The sequence below is a fragment of the Oryza sativa genome, chromosome 9, assembly GCF_034140825.1.
Source record: "Oryza sativa Japonica Group chromosome 9, ASM3414082v1".
Lineage (NCBI taxonomy): Eukaryota > Viridiplantae > Streptophyta > Magnoliopsida > Poales > Poaceae > Oryza > Oryza sativa.
In genome coordinates, this window is record NC_089043.1 from 6339967 (window position 1) to 6356522 (window position 16556).

The 16556-nt window shown below is 49.5% G+C and overlaps 1 long non-coding RNA gene across 1 annotated transcript; it reads left to right on the forward strand.

The window, feature by feature from the left end:
• The first annotated feature begins 1522 nt into the window (after positions 1-1522).
• Positions 1523-3736, forward strand: LOC4346449 (uncharacterized). The gene is made up of 3 exons (XR_010735218.1): positions 1523-1678; positions 1832-1935; positions 2905-3736. It is a non-coding gene; the product is annotated as an uncharacterized lncRNA (long non-coding RNA).
• Positions 3737-16556: the final 12820 nt, after the last annotated feature.

Genomic DNA, 16556 nt, shown 5'->3' on the forward strand with positions numbered 1-16556 from the left:
ATGTCATAAGGGCATGGTAATTCAAATCTAGCAAATAATTTCTTCTCTAAATAGTTGAGTGGAAAAAGATCATCAAATTGAATATATCCCCAAGTGTTTAAAGAAGATAGTAATTTAAGCTCTTCATTCTCGTTAGCAATGTGAATAACATGTTTAAACTCAACACATGGTGGCTCTACTATAGAACTAACATGTTCATTCACTGGTTGTGACATGGATATAAGTGAAGCATCATACAACTCTTCTTTATCACAAGAATCATCAAGCAAATTGTTTTGTGACAAAGGTATTTCAACAATTATTTCCACTATGGGTTTCTTTAACGTAGCATAAGTAGTGGACATAGTTGGCACATCATAAATATGCATACCTTGAGTAGTTGTAGTATAATTATCATTACCTTTTTTTTCTCATCTTCAGAAATTACAGGCGCTTGGTCAATTGAACATTCTTCAAGCATGCATGGAGCTATAGATAGGGCTTTTTCCTCTTCGTCTTTCTTCTCTTCCTTCTCACCATCTTCAATGTCGGAGGTGCTGTTGTAGCCATCTTCTGTAGCAACGTATGCCCGTTGACTAGGGCAATCCTTCTGCACATGGCCAAATCCATGGCAGCGGTGGCACTGAATTCTGGGTGTGCGTCCCATCGAAGCGACAGATGAGGCACTCTTGGTGGATACCTGCGAAAAACCTTTACCTGAATCTGCAGGTCATGGGGAAGGTGGTTTTGGTGCTACAGAAACTCCAGACTCAACTGGTCACTTGCTTGTTGGTGGGGGTGCCCAAAAAGAGATGGGCTTGGGAAGCCCCAAAGATGGCTTCACCCGCGGTGTGTATGTGCTCGCCTTGTTCTTGACCTATTGATCACGCCCCTACAATTCCTTCTCTGCAAGCATAGCAAGCTGAAACAACTGGTTGACAGTGTTAAATTCCTTATTATCAACTATGTCCTGAATTTCACGCCTCAATCCCAAGTAAAATCGACAAATAGAATCCTCGGTTCCCTCCACTATGCTACATCGCATCAATCCCTTTTGTAGCTCACCATAGTAATCCTGTACAGATTTATCCCCTTGTTCTAAACGTATCAGTTTCTGGCGTAAATCTCAATGATAAGATGGAGAAACAAATTTATCGCGCATAGCTACCTTAAGTTCTTCCCACGTAGTAGGTAAAGCACCCTCTGCAGCTAACCCAGTCCACCAAATGATAGAGAAAATCCTTGAACTTACTACTAGGAATTCTATGTTACTCAGGCACAAGGTGGGCACTAAATGTAATGCCCCAGGGAATATTAGCATAAACACGCAAAAGTTTAATTTTTAAACCGTTATTTGAATAGGCGATCAGGAACCGTGGATGAGTAGAGCTCGAGGAGTAGTGCAAAATAGACTACAAGTTTATAGAAATCGGAGACCGAGCAAAGTCCCCGGGATTGAAACGATGTGGGCCGTTGATCTCCTTTTTAGTCTCTTTATAATAAAAAAAAGAAATAAAAGGGGAACGCTCCTGCAGCCAACCCTAGCCGCCACCACGCCTTCCGTCCTGCGCTCTTGCCGCTGCCGCTGTTGACCCGGTTGCTGCCGCCGTATTTGCGCCGCCGCCATGGCCATACCCGGAGGCCGCAGCCGTCGTCATCCATCACAACCGGCGTTTTCTTTCCGTTTTCCTTCTTCCCGGTGAGTTCCTGCTGCTCCTTCTATCGTTGCCGATCTGTGTTGCTGCGGCCTGTGCTGCTGCGGCTGCTGCCGAGCTGCTGTTGCTGTTGCTTGTTCCTTGCTGCTGCTGTTGCTCCTAACGTGGCCCTGCTGCTGTTGCTGCTGCTTGATCAGAGAGAAGGGTACCGAGAGGGTGTACAGGAGGAAGAAGGAAAGGAAAAGCAGAGCAACGTTGAGGAATTTCAGCGATTTCGCAAATTAGGGAAATTTGTCGCAAGGTAGTGCTCCTCCACTGCAAAGGAAATTTCTCTTTAGTCCCTAGAAGTATAAGATTCAAATAGAATTTGATTCGATAGCTGCTCGTGCAATTTTTGTGGTGCTTGAATATAGGCTGAAACCGTATTTTCAAATATGGTATTAAACCATCAGGAATCAGGTTAGTTGTCCTAAATAAAGTTTGTAGTCATCGTTGATATCTTTCTAACGGCACTGGTTTCACTCAATTCCGATAAACGGTTTGGGAGAAACAAAAAAAACAGTACTTCTGACCGGGTCCGGAAATCAGGACAGCGATTCGTTTTTCTTAATCTGGGATTTACAGAGGCATAATCTGATTTTCCTCCCAACATGAAAGTTGTAGAGAATTTTGTCTAGATGTCCAAAGTTATATTATTTGCTAGATTCCGTTAGACGGTTTGCGAGTTACGCATAAAATAGTAAGGGAACTGCTATAGGTTATTTAATACAAATCGGTAAAAAAGTCTATATGTTCGAGGTTATCGATTTTAGTAAATATCCCTTATAACTGCCTGTCGTGGATATCCGTATTTTTAGGGGAGACTCTGCCGAAATTTCTAATAATTTTGGGACTTAATTTTTGACTGTATTTTGGTGTGGCATTCTAGGTATGTGGTTACCTGGGGTGTTACAGTTGGTATCTAAGCGGGCAGTAGGTCCATGGTAAGTGACTGGGTAATGTAAATATAAATCAACATAAAATTTTGAACGAGAGTTCCTAACCAATTAAAAAAAATTTCTCTTAGGATAGAAAATAGTAAGAGTATAACTTGGGTTAGATACAAACATCTAAAACTTGACACACTGGTGCACAATAGGATGGGGTGCATGGGTCATTCCTAGCATTTATGTTTTTTCTACATATATATGTGTATGATTGTGTTTCTTTGCATGCTATTGTCTAACCTATTGTTAAACTAATGACGTGTAAATGCTTGTGTTTGATATAGCTATGCCGCCTCGGATAGCCAATCGAGGCCGTGGGAGAGGCGGTGGTAGAGGTCGTGGTAGGGGCCACCATAATGAAGAAGTTGAGAATAATCATGATAATGAAGACGTTGGGAACAATTCGATTGCTGAATCCACTATTCCTAATCGTGGAGGTTGTTGGCGGTTGTTAAATGCCGATTCTATACCGCCAACATCTGCATAAAGTTCGGATAATAAAACATCCAACATAGTGATAGGTGCTTAATCTCACATATTCCACAAGTGTTGGTGTATATTTGTATGCAGATGATAAACCCTGAAGTTGGGAGGAAAATCAGACAAAGTGAGGAGAATTATGTATCCATGCAAGGAGGGGTTATGAACTTCATCGAAACATCAGCAAGGAGGGGTTATGAACTTCATCGAAACATCAGTGAATCAACTCAAAACTCCGAGAAATGGATAAAGGAGGTCCAGGGGAGAAGATGGGCCAAGGGCTAGACCAGGAGGGCCTAGCCTAGGTTCGGCCGAACCCCCCTGATCACCGTTGATCCTGGGGTTTGGCGTGGACGCTCCAGATCACTCCCCAATGACGGTTGCGGGGCAGTTCAGACATTACCCCTTCGCCAACCGTCATACCTAACTCTATATAAAGGCTTCACTCCCTCATTTCACACACACACTTTCAAGCTTGACCTGAATTATAAGAGGCTCTATTGTACTATATTGTATATTAGAATAGGAAGAGAGTAGAGTAGGAGTCAGAAGAATTCCGGAGTTGTCGGTAATCTTCTCCTATTTCTTTTATTTTGTTTATTACTCTGAATTCAATATAATATTCTTCTTGAGTAATTTAGATTTGTCTTGTGAGAATTATCTCTTGGTTAGTTTCTAAGTAGCATACGGGATTATCGTTCACTATAATCAACTAAAATATAGTGATTGCTTTGGTGAGTTATAAACACTAAAGTAGAAATTAATTGCCTAGACGTGGTGTTTAGGTAATTATTATCCAGTAATTGCTGCATATCCTACAGTACGTTTGAGGTGGATGTAGAGGTGATGACAGCCCTCGAGATCACTTAAGTCCTCCCTATCCGGGTACGTAGTAGAGCGACATCTGGGAACAGCGGGTTGCCAGTGCCTGAAGTATTGCATCAGGATTAATGTTAAAGCCCTCGAGATCACTTAAGTCCTCCCTATCCGGGTATGTAGTAGAGCAACATCTGGGAACAGCGGGTTGCCAGTGCCTGAAGTATTGCATCAGGATTAATGTTAAGCTTTCCCTAGACATTGTTTCTCACTAGTAAATCCTCTCTAACCTGGCATATCATTCGCTTGGTGTCCTTGGATGAACCGGAGGAAGATCTGATCACACACGTTCCCTTGGATTCGATACCCTTGGAATACTCCAGAGGGGAAGTGCTACATCGGTATATCCATGCGCTTGCGGATTTTATCTGTGATCGTAAGAATTACCAACAGAGGTCGTGGTAGGGGCCGTGCTGGAGGCCGTGGAAGAGGTCGTGGTAGAGGTCGCCATAATGAGGCAGCATCCTCGAACCAGATGGAGGATGAGCACATGGAAGAGGAAGAGGGTGATAGCCACTCAGCTGCTGTCTCTGATGATGCTCCTCGAGCTGCTCCGGGGATGTCACACCCAGAAATTCTCGAACCAGAATTTCTAAGCTGAATGTGCATTAAATCCCTGTCCAGGACCAGCCAGGGTACACAAACGACAATTGTTGACATACAGACCCACGTCTTACAAAAATATAAAAGATTACAAATGCAGCGGGAAAGATAAAAGCGAGCTAAACCGAGGAGCTTGACTTCAGCAGCGGGCGACTCCACTCCACAGGCAAACCTTGACGGCAGCGACGAAACCAACCTCTCTAAGACGGCTCCAACTGAGAAGAACTTCAACTCTGGTGCGAGGGAAAAGAGAGCAAGACTGAGTACTACCCACTGTACTCAGCAAGTCATACCGGAAGAGGAGGTATGATGCAGGATATAACTAAAGGAAGCTAGGGGTTCTTTTGCATAAAGCAGGCATTTCAAAGCAGTAGTTGAAAGCAGTAAAACAGCTGTAGTAATTAATCAATATTAACCAATCACTGTCCAACGCTACACCACGTTGCAACAGGCCCAACCAACCACCTGAACTACACCAGTTCATTAAGCTAAACTAGGGGTGAGACTAATCACGGTGAATCTGGTTGATCGCCCATAACCGCGGGAACGGCTATTCGAATAGTTTTACTCTGGCCAGAGGTGTACAACTGTACCCACAAGACACGATTCCACACATGTCGCCATGCCCCGAAGTATCACCATGATACTGCAAAGGGGGAAATCGTGACAAGACCCTCCACATAACCCTCCCCTAACCATCCACACCACGCTAAGGTTTCACCCCCACCCCTTAAAAGGCAGTGGGCGGTCCCCTCTTGCGCCGCGGTGAATCCGGCAGCTGGACAACCGGACACCCCGGCCGACCCAACTCCATCACGCCCACCCTCGCCACCGGTGCCTAGGAAAGGGTCGAGCTATACTTCAGATCAAGCAGTTACCCACTCCCGCTTGTGGTAAGCACGGTAAGTCTCCCAGGGTTTCCCGTGAACCGGTCCTTAACTGCTATGGGTGCGACCAGCAAAACCATGCACTCACAGCCCGCCATTCAGAATATTTTAATTAACTGACACCCTTGCGGTGGCACCAATCTAAAGCTATGCCAATAGTCAGAGTCTATGTAATAATGTGATCCCCATTTGTGTACTAGTTGAACTAAGCATGGCTAAGCATTTCCTAAGCCAACATCTAGTCATTTCGATACCCAAGTTATCAATGGCATAAGGTAACCAATATGTGGCTGAGGAATAGGACCCATCCCACATTACATTGTAAGACAATGCAACATTTAATAGAAATGCGGGATATTGGTAAATTGGGTACAATATGATCAAACGTATTGCATGACTTGCCTTGCTCTCGCACTGTTGAGTCCACCGCAACGTCTTCGAGAAACCGCGGATCGACGAAACGGTCGAAACCTACGCGACAAACAAAGCACACAAGCAAAACACGCTATAAGACTACTGAAACAGGAAACAAAACCATTTTTAATGGATTCTTTGCATTTTTCTTGATTTACTGAGACTTGAATGGACTTAAACGGAGCTCGGATGAATTACTTATGAATTTTAGAAGATAAACTGTGTTTTTACTAATAAAGAAAAAGTCCTTAATTAATTATTGCGCAATAATACCCAGGGCTGACGTCATCCAAGGGGGGGGGCGCCGGCAAGCGGGGCCCGCATGTCAGCGGCTCAAGGCGGCCGGTGCACGGGACCAAGGGTCCGGATCGGCCCAAGCCGATCGGACGGTGCAGGGAGCAGCCACCGGGCTCGGCCTCGGCTTCAAGCCGGCCGGCAAGCATGGCGAACGGCGGCGGCATGCGGTCGCCGGCGACAGCAACCGGCGGCGTGGGAGGCGGCGGCGGGCGGCGCGAAAAGCGGCGGCAGCGGCCGAAGGCGACGGCGCACGCGCGAAGGACGGCGGCGCACACGGGAGAGAGGGAAAAAGGGGAGCAGAGGGGAGCCTCACCGGCGAGCACGGCGACCAGAGCGGAGGATGAAAGGCGGCGGTGACCCGGCGACGAGGAGGGGCGGACGGGCGGAGGCGACACCTATAGGAAAGGAGGAGAGGGATTAGGGGTGGAGAGGACGACCGCAACGACCAAAGTGGCCGGCCGGGGATGGATGAAAAAGGAGAGCTCACCGGTGAGCGAGGGAAACGGGGCTTCGGGGGTGATTGGCGGCAACCAAGCGGTGGCTGAGGAGCGGACGGCACCCGCGAGCGCGACAACGGTGGCTTCACGGCGCGGCAGCGGCTCTAGCGGCGGTGGCGCGCGGCCGGAGACGGCGGTAGGCGGCGGCGCAAGGGGCGAGCGGCGCGGCGACGATAGGAAGCACGGGAGGGCGCGGCGAGTGCGAAAAACGAGAGAGGGGGACGTGGGGAGTGATTTATAGGTGCGGGAGGGGGCGGACGTGGCCGGGGAGGTGGCCGATTTGGCCGGCGACGTGGGGGTGGAGAGAGAGAGAATGGGGGGGGATTCAAATTCGAATCCCGCCCCTTGCGAGCACGCGCGAGGGCCGGGAGATGCGGGGGAGAGGGCGGCGACGTGGGGAGGACGCGGGAGCGGCGCGGCGTGGGCGCGGGAGGAGCGAAGAAGGCGGCGGCGCGGACGGTTTCGGCGGCGGTTGCCGTCGTGGGGCGGGCGGCTGGAGGAAGGGGACGACCTGACAGGTGGGCCCCACCTGTCAGCGTCCCGGAGAGAGGGGAGGGAGGGAGGACTTCAGGGAGGGGAAAGGGGAACGGGCCGGCCCAAAAGAAGGAGGCCGAGCGCGGGAGGGAGTGGGCCGACGGCCCAAAAGAGAAAAAAGAAGGAAAAGAAAAAGAAAAAGAAGAAAGGATTTTTCCTGGGATTTAAAAATATTGCGCTTGCTCATTTTTAATTGGTTAAAATTATTTCCAAGGCTCTGAAAATTCCACTAAAAATCTTGTTAATGCATTGGAGCATGGGGAACTCAAGAAAAATTCCACCACGCTATTTCCGATTATTAATTGCATTTATTAACTAGGGATTTAGCTCTAGGTTAAGATAATTTCTTCGGACGATTTATTTAACAAATATTTAAAGCAAGGAAAAAAAAAGGGAAACTTCTGGGCGTGAAAGGGGATGACACTCACTAGATGGACATCCATGCGCTTAGACACATTTGATGTGTCTGGTACTCCCGTTAATGCTGCAGACTGGTTACACAAGATGGAGAAGTATATGAGGGGATCTAGAATGACTCTTGAGGAGAAGGTTACTTTCATGCCTTTTCAGTTGACTGGTCAGGCGGACATTTGGTGGGATGGAGTTGTTGAAGAGTGGAACCCTGACCGTGGTGCTATTACTTGGGAAGTTTTTCTTCAGCAGTTCAGAGCTAAGTATTATCCAGAATCATTTAGGGACAAGATGAGTAATGAGTTAAACAATATCCAACAGGGAAGCAAGACTGTTGATGAGTATGAACGGGAGTTCAACAGTATTGTACGCTTTGTGCCTAACGTGGCAAGTGATGAGCGTGAGAAGGCTAGAAAGTTTTCTCGAGGGCTCATTGCCCGATATAGAGAAGTGATGGGAAGAAACCCACCTACTATATACCTCAATGCAGTTGAGGAGGCTCGAGGGATGGAGGTTGAGCTCCAAATTACTACTGCACAGAAGAATCGTTCTGGCAATGTCACTGGTAATGAGCAGAAGAGAGCCCATTAGGGAGGGGGTGAGAACTCGCAGCGACCACCTTTCAAGAAGTACAAACAAAATCAGGTCACTCAACCATCATCCAAACCTAGGCAGTGGGGTTCTCAGCCTAATGCAGCTTCACGTCCTACGAAGTCTCAGTTGATTCACCCTGTACCAGGGAAAGGGCTATTTTGCTTTAAGTGTGGAAAGAATCACCATTCAGCAGAGTGTGGGTTTACTGAGGCATGTCGTGGGTGTGGCAAGGCTGGACACATGGAGTTGGTATGTAAGCGTAACCCAAATTCTATCATCAAGTGGCAAAAGCCGAGCTCCTATTCAGCAACCTCTTCGACAGCTAGCTATCCTCGAGGTTCAGGTTCTTCCACTAGTACTCCCCGCGGTGCCGTTCAGATGATGACAGCTTATCCACTTCCTTACCAGCAGTTCACACATAATTACCCACCACCACCATTACCGGGACAGTATTGGTCCATGCCTCAATCTCTTGCTCCACGTGCTTCACTCCAGTTGCCTGCATCGCCTATGGTGCAACCTTCTGCTTCAGCTCCACCTCACCAGCAAGCCTCAGGCTCTACTACCCCAGCTATGGCTGGAGTCTACAACATGCCTGCAGCTTCATCCCTTGGTCGCCCGGATGTCGTTGCAGATACACTTTCAGTTGATTTGCATGATGCTCTAGTTCTATTTGATTCTGGTGCTACATTTTCCTTTGTTTCAATTGAGTTTGCGAAAAGAGCTAATCTATTTAGTCAAGAGGTCTCTCGATCTGTCCAAGTCAGCTCTCCAGGGGGTATAATCTCTAGTTCAGTAGTATGTCTAGGTTGAGCAATCTCTATTGATGGGGAGGAATTTGTGGCAAATCTAATTGTGATTCCCTTACCGCTCTTTGATGTGATCTTGGGCATGGATTGGTTGAACCGATATCGTGCTATAATCTCTTGTTTCTGAAAGACTATTACCTTGGAATCTCCATCAGGCGAGGAGATGGTTTTTCAAGGGAGCGCTCCTCCGCATTCTATTTTCGTGATGGCAAGGTTATTTCCTGGGCAGCGTGCTGTAAAGACAGGGTTATTATGGGCCTTAGCCGAGAAGGCATCCAAGCCTTTATTGATTGAAGATGTTCCTGTAGTGCAAGATTATCCTGATGTTTTTCCTGCAGAATTGCCAGGGATGCCACCTGAGCATGATGTAGAGTTTCGTATTGATCTTGTTCCTGGTACACGACCTATCTCAGAGCCCCGTACCGGTTAGCTCGTCCTTTCCAAGAAGAGTTGAAGAAACAATTAGATGATCTATTATCCAAGAAGTTAATCCGACGGAGTGTGTCACCATGGGGTGCACCTGTTATTTTTACTGAGAAGAATGATGGAAGTTGGCGTATGTGTGTGGACTATCGGGCCTTAAATGCTACGACAATCAAGAACAAGCACCCATTGCCTCGTATTGAAGATTTGTTTGATCAGTTAAAGGGAGTGAAGGTGTTTTCTAAAATTGATTTGCAATCTGGTTATAACCAAATTCGAGTGCGAGAAGAGGATATTGAGAAGACCGCATTTTCCACGAGGTATGGGCATTATGAGTATAGAGTAATGTCTTTTGGGCTGACCAATGCTCCGGCCTATTTTATGGAGGCGATGAATAGCATGTTGCATAGCTTTCTAGATAATTTTGTGGTGGTGTTTATTGATGATATTCTGATTTACTCCAAAGATGTAGAGGAGCATGAGCGTCATCTGAGGATGGTACTAGGGACCCTACGAGAAAACAAGTTCTATGCTAAACTGAAGAAGTGTGAGTTCTGGCTTCCTGAAGTGGCTTTCCTAGGGCATGTAATTAATTAGCAAGGTATCTCAGTTGATCCAAGCAAAGTTTCAAGTGTTGTCGGATGGGAAAGACCAACTAATGTTAAGGATGTGAGGAGTTTTTTTTGGTATGGCGGGGTACTACCGACGCTTCGTAAAGGATTTCTCGATTATCGCTAAACCAATGACGATGCTCACACATAAGGATGTGAAGTTTCAATGGACGGACCAATGTGAGCATAGTTTCCAGCAATTAAAGCAGAGGTTAGTAACTGCTCCGGTGCTTACTTTGCCCCAACCTGGTAAACGTTTCACTGTCTATTCCAATGCTTCATGTCACGCCCCGAGCTAGTACCGACCGGAACTAGCCCGTGACGCTCCAAATTAACCTGTTAATCGATACCAGTCCCAGGATACAGTGCTGGTATCACAGGGAGACAGAATATCACAGCAACAGAGGTCTCTTTATTATAGAGTAGAAGTACAGTCATGTTGGGCAGCGGACAGATCCCGAGCTCACAACTGCATTACAAAAGGAAAGCGGAAGCCAGGACTTGGACCAATCATCACAGGCGCGACTTGGGAACTAGGCTGAAACCCTAAAACTCATCGTAACCGGCTTGCTCCAGGAAGAACTCCTCATCAGCAGGATCCGCTTCATCTTCTTCAGCAACTGGGGGGGGGATTAGTTATATAGAGCAAGGGTGAGTACGGGAGTACTCAGCAAGCCAGGGGAAATAAGTGTTTAATGCAGGCTTCAAGGAAAGGCTGTTGTTTTTTTTTTTGCAATTGATTTTATTTGAACTCTTTTTCTAAAAGCGACTAAGTGAGTGCTTCTCAAACGACACGGATGAGACAGTGCGTCTCGTCCGGTCGGAGTATGTGCAATGTATCAATCTTTAGAATTGAAACAAGATTGGCACCCGGCCAACAGCTTTTCAAACGGCCACCCGGGCCAACAACTTTTTAAACGGCCACCCGGGCCTAGCTGATTCCATCAGCTACGAAATTTCTCAAGCGGCCACCCGGGCCTAGCTGATCCCATCAGCTTCATATTTTTCAAACATCGAACCTCTTTTCACAACAGCAATTTCACAAGCAGTAGTCAAACAAAACTACGCTAGGAATCACCTCACATCCGCCCATGACCGTGGGCACGGCTGTTCGAACAGTTTGTTAACCTCTGCAGAGGGGGTACACTTTACCCACACGACATTACTAACCCGGATCACCCAGCCCGTGGGGATCAGCCACGTCGGGAGACCTCCAAGCTTTCATGACAAGGCATTTCGAAAGCTGACACAGGTTTACCATATGCCGACGAGAGGGGTCCCAGACCAACAACAGGTTAGGTCCCAGACCATACTGTGCCAGGAAGCCCAGGGGTCCTCCCCGACACCACCCCGGCGAATCCACATGTCTCTCGGCATCAAGGCTCCCCTGATAAGCTAGTTACTCAGCCAGGGGTGTCCCATTCCACCCATGTGGTCGTACTTGTCTTATGTTCGGATGAAATTCCAAGGAAACGGTCCTTAAGTGCAAGAGCAGGAAAACCGTACACCCGGTACATTCCCCGGTCCGCGGTTTTGGAAATTCATTTAGTTCACAAGCACCGACCCAGGTGTCGGGTTTTCCAAGTCTTTTGTAAAACTCCAGTTTTACCCAAGTTGTTACTCAGATTTTAAGTTTGAAGGCGACCGTCGATACTCGCACAGAGTGCATGAATATCGAGGCGTAACTGGGTGGTTACAAGGGGACATGGTATAGCAATTAACAATGGAAGGATCAAATGCAACAAGTCAGGTAGGTCCGCCAATCTGCCTTGCAGATGGGACAAAAGATTAAGTGCGATCCTATCAATGCATAATATTTTGCAAGCAATATAATTAAATTTCAAATATAGGCTCAAGATGTTCAAAGGTGGCTTGCCTTGCTCGAGATCTGGAGCTTGATCCTTGAAATCCTCGCACTGCGGGTCTTCGGGCTCCGAAACTACACGCGAAACGGGACAACTCAACAAACGGCGAAAATAAAGCCCTATTAATGACCTCTAAGCGTGCCATTAGATAGATCTCGAGATTTGAGGAATTTTGGAAGTTGAACGGAGTCAAACGGATTTACGGTTGGGAAGATATTGAATTTCTAAGATTATTGGATTTTTGGTCTAAAGGAAAAGGATTTAATTAAATCCTTCTTGAAAAAGAAAAGAAAAGAAAAAGAAAAGAGGGATGGGAATTAGACTTTTCCTCGGGGCGGCTAGGGCGCGGCCCAAGGGAAAAGGAGCGGACCGGCCGAGCTAAATGGGCCGGCCGGCCCAAGGCGGCCCAAGACGGTCGCGCGCGCGGGAGAGAGGAGAGAGAGCCGGTAGACCGGGCTCACCGTGCGCGGTCCCGGGTGGGACCCGCTTGTCAGCGGCTCGGCTCACCGTGCGGAGGGAGTACGCGGCTCATGCGCGTGGGCGGGGGAAGGACGCGGTGCACGCGCGCGGTTCGCGGTGGACGTGGATGCGGCGGGCCCACGAGCAGCCTCACGGCTCGCGGTGGAACGCGCGCACGGGGAGGGACTGACCGGGGTCGGCCCGTCCCGACCTCGGCTGAGCTGGCGCCGACGTGGCGCCTACGTGGCTGCCACGTGGGCTGGCGGGAGGTAGACGACGACCCGGCCGCGAATGGACGGCGGGCGGCGGCGGCGAGCAGCGGAGCGAACCACGGCGATGCGGGCAAAAGCGAGCACACCGGGCGGTTGCTCGAGACGAGGGGAGACGAGCCAACGGCTCAGATTCGCCGGAGGAAGCTTGACGGCGGCGACAACCGGCGGGGAGGGAAGAGGGAAACGCCGACGAGGTCACGAGGGACCGATTCCCGGCGGCGAGAGCATCTACGCGGCTACGGGAATCCGATGCTAGCGTCGGATTGGGCGGAGCTACGCCGAGCGAGGCTGGCGACGTGCGGGTGCTACGGAGCTCGAGCGGCGACGGCGGCGAGCACACGGCGAGCGACGGCAACGGTCGGGGCGGCGCCGGCTAACTACGAGGAGTCTACTCGAGCTACTACCGAAAGCTAGGGGGGGAGATGGAGCGAGGAGGAAGAACGGAGGGAGGCACTACCGTGATGAGGAGGGGCGCTGTGACGAGAGGCCGACGACGCGGGAGTAATCTCTCCAGCCTCGGGCCGGGGAAGAGGAAGAAGAGGGCGCGGCCGAAGTCCCCTTCCGCGTCCTCGAACGCACCGGCTCTCCCGGCGCTCGGCGAAGGACGGCGGAGGCGAGACAGAGCTCGGGGGCGGCGGCAATGGCGCGGAGACGAATGGAAGAGGAAGGGAAAGGGGAGGCTGGGGTTTAAATGGGCGGCAATGTCGGTTTGGGAACCGACTTGCGCGGTCAAGGGCGCGAGCTGGCGCTCGGCGGTCGCAGCCAAAGCGGCGACAGGGAGGATGACGCCGGCGAGGAGGAAAAAGGGGAAAAGGAGGGGGAAAAGGGGGCTTGCCCCTTTGCCGATTCGGGAAAAAGGAGGAGGGGAGCGGGGGCGACGCGGCAGAGGGAGGAGGGCGCTGCCTCCGTCTCTTGGCGGCTTGCGCGCGGAGTGGCGGGGGCCGGGCGGTGACGACGGCGATGACGGCGGGCGGTTTGGAGCGGCGCGACGACACGGGCGACAGACGCGGCAGGTGCTGACGACGGCGGCGACCAGGCGGTCGGCCACTCGGCACGCGCGCGCGGCTCGCAACGGGAGGGAGCGGCGGATGGAGCGGCGCTGCTCGGCACGCGCGCTGGCTGCGGGGCCGAGCGGCTGCAGGCGCGGCAGGGCAGCGGGGCCGGGCGGCGCAGACGCGACGCGGGCGAGGACCACGCGGGCGCGCGCGCGAACAACGCGCGGGGAGCGGCAGCGAAGGGGCGGAAAGGAGGCGCTCGGCGCGGCGGCTCACGCACGCGCGGGCAGAGCGGAGGGAGCGGAGGAGGGGCGCTCGGCGCGGCGCTCGCGCACACGCGCGCGCGGCGCGTGGGCGGGGCGGAGCGGAGCGGAGGGAGAGGAAGAGAGCATCGGGAGGGAGGGGGAAAGATGGGCCAGGGGAGAGATGGGCCGAGCGGGTTTCGGCCCATCGACCTCGGGGGAGGCTAAATAGACTTTTGCGGAGGGATTCGATTTGGAAGGATTTGGATTCGGAATTGAACTCGACGATAGATCGGGGATTGAGATCTTGAGATGGCACGGACACTGGACAACAAGCAAAGAAACAGATTTCGCAATTAGGGTTTTTAGGAGATAATTTTCCCGCTAGGCGCCACGACGGAACGGGCGCTACACTTCACGAGTAGGCCTTGGTTGTGTTCTTATGCAAGAGGGCAATGTTATAGCTTATGCGTCTAGGCAGTTAAAGAAGCATGAGCAGAATTACCCCACTCATGATCTTGAGCTTGCAGCAGTGGTCTTTGCTCTCAAAATTTGGAGGCACTACCTGTATGGAGAATCTTGTGATATTTTCACTGATCATAAGAGTCTGAAATACATCTTCACTCAGAAGGATTTGAACTTAAGACAGAGGAGGTGGCTGGAGTTGATTAAAGATTACGACCTCAACATTCAATATACACCTGGTAAGGCGAATGTGGTTGCAGATGCTTTAAGCCGTAAGGTCATTCCTCCAACCGTGAGTTGTTTGATAACTGATTTTGAACGGATGGATATCTCCTATTGTTATGCCGGAGTGGCGAGTACCGAGTCACGAGTCATTCTTGAGTCCGCCATACCCCAACAAGTGCTAGAGGCCCAACAACACGATCAGTTGCTACAACAAGTTAAGAAACGCGTAAAGGAAGGAAAAATTGGAGATTTCACTTTGGATTCCTTGGGAGCTGTGCGATTCCATGGGCGTTTATGTGTTCAACAGAAAGCTGAAGTCAAGGAAGAGATTTTGCGAGAAGCACACCGAACACCATATACTGTGCATCCTGGGGAGAACAAGAAGTATCATGATCTGAAGAAGATCTATTGGTGGAAGAGGATGAAAGTGGATGTGGCCAAGTACGTGGCATCATGTGGGGAATGTCAGCGAGTAAAGGCTGAACATAAGAGTCCTATTGGAAAGTTACAATCATTGGAAGTTCCTGTATGGCCTTGGGATGATATTGCTATGGATTTCGTGGTTGGGCTTCCTCGAACTCCACAAGGAAAGGACGTCATCTGGGTGGTTGTAGATCATCTGAGTAAGGTGGCACATTTCATTCTTATCCGCATCACTTATTCTGCGAGTGACTTGGCACCGATCTATACACGCGAGGTAGTGAGGTTACATAGTGTGCCTCGCTCGATTGTTTATGATAGGGATGCTAAGTTTTCTTCTAAGTTCTGGGATTCTGTGCAAGAGGCATTTGATACTCAATTGAAATTCAGTACGGCTTTTCACCCTCAGACTGATGGTCAATCTGAGCGGACTATTCAAACTTTAGAGGATATGTTGAGATCATGTATCCTTTCATGGAAAGGCAGTTGGGAGGATCATTTGCCACTTGTAGAATTTGCTTATAACAATAGTTTCCATGCTAGCATTCGAATGGCACCATATGAGGCACTTTATGGAAGAAAGTGTCGATCCCCATTGTGTTGGGATTCCATAGGGGAGAGAGCTATGTTAGGACCCGATTGGGTTCAACAGACCACAGAACGGATAGCAAAAATACGACAACACATGCTTGCAGCTCAAAGTAGGCAGAAGAGCTACGCCGATGTCAGAAGACCGGAATTAGAGTTTGAAGTGGGCGATCAAGTACTTCTAAAGGTATCTCCTTCCAAAGGTGTTGTGAGATTTGGAACAAAAGGCAAACTCAGCCCCAGGTATATTGGTCCATTCTTGATAGTGGAAAGAGTTGGAATCCTAGCGTATCGCCTTGAGTTACCAGAGTCCATGAAAGGTGTACATGATGTATTCCATATTTCCGTGTTGAGAAAATATTTGAGAGACCCTGAACATCATATCACCATAGAGCCGGTGACCATTGAGCAAGATTTGACATTTGAGTCTCGCCCTGTAAGAATATTGGTGGAATCTGAGAGGGTGCTCAGGCATATAACTATCAAGTATGTCAAGGTTCTTTGGACGCACCAGACCAAGCGAGAAGCCACATGGGAACTTGAGTCACAGATGCGGGAGAAGTATCCATAGTTCTTCACGTCTGGTGAGTTATATAAGTCCTACCTATGAGTTCCATTCCATACTTGTCCAAGGTATAACTAGACGAATTCGAGGGCGAATTCGATTGAAGGAGGGACGAATATAATACCCCGTGTTCTAGAGTATTCGAGAGCGAATTCGATTGAAGGGGGGAAGAATGTAATGCCCCAGGGAATATTACCACAAACGCGCAAAAGATCAATTTTTAAACCGTTATTCGAATAGGCGATCAGGAACCGTGGATGTGTAGAGCTCGTGGAGTAGTGCAAAATAGACTACAAGTTTATAGAAATCGGAGATAGAGCGAAGTCCCCGGGATTGAAACGATGTGGGCCGTTGATCTACTTTTTAGTCTCTTTATAATAATAAAAAAAGGGGAAATAAAAGGG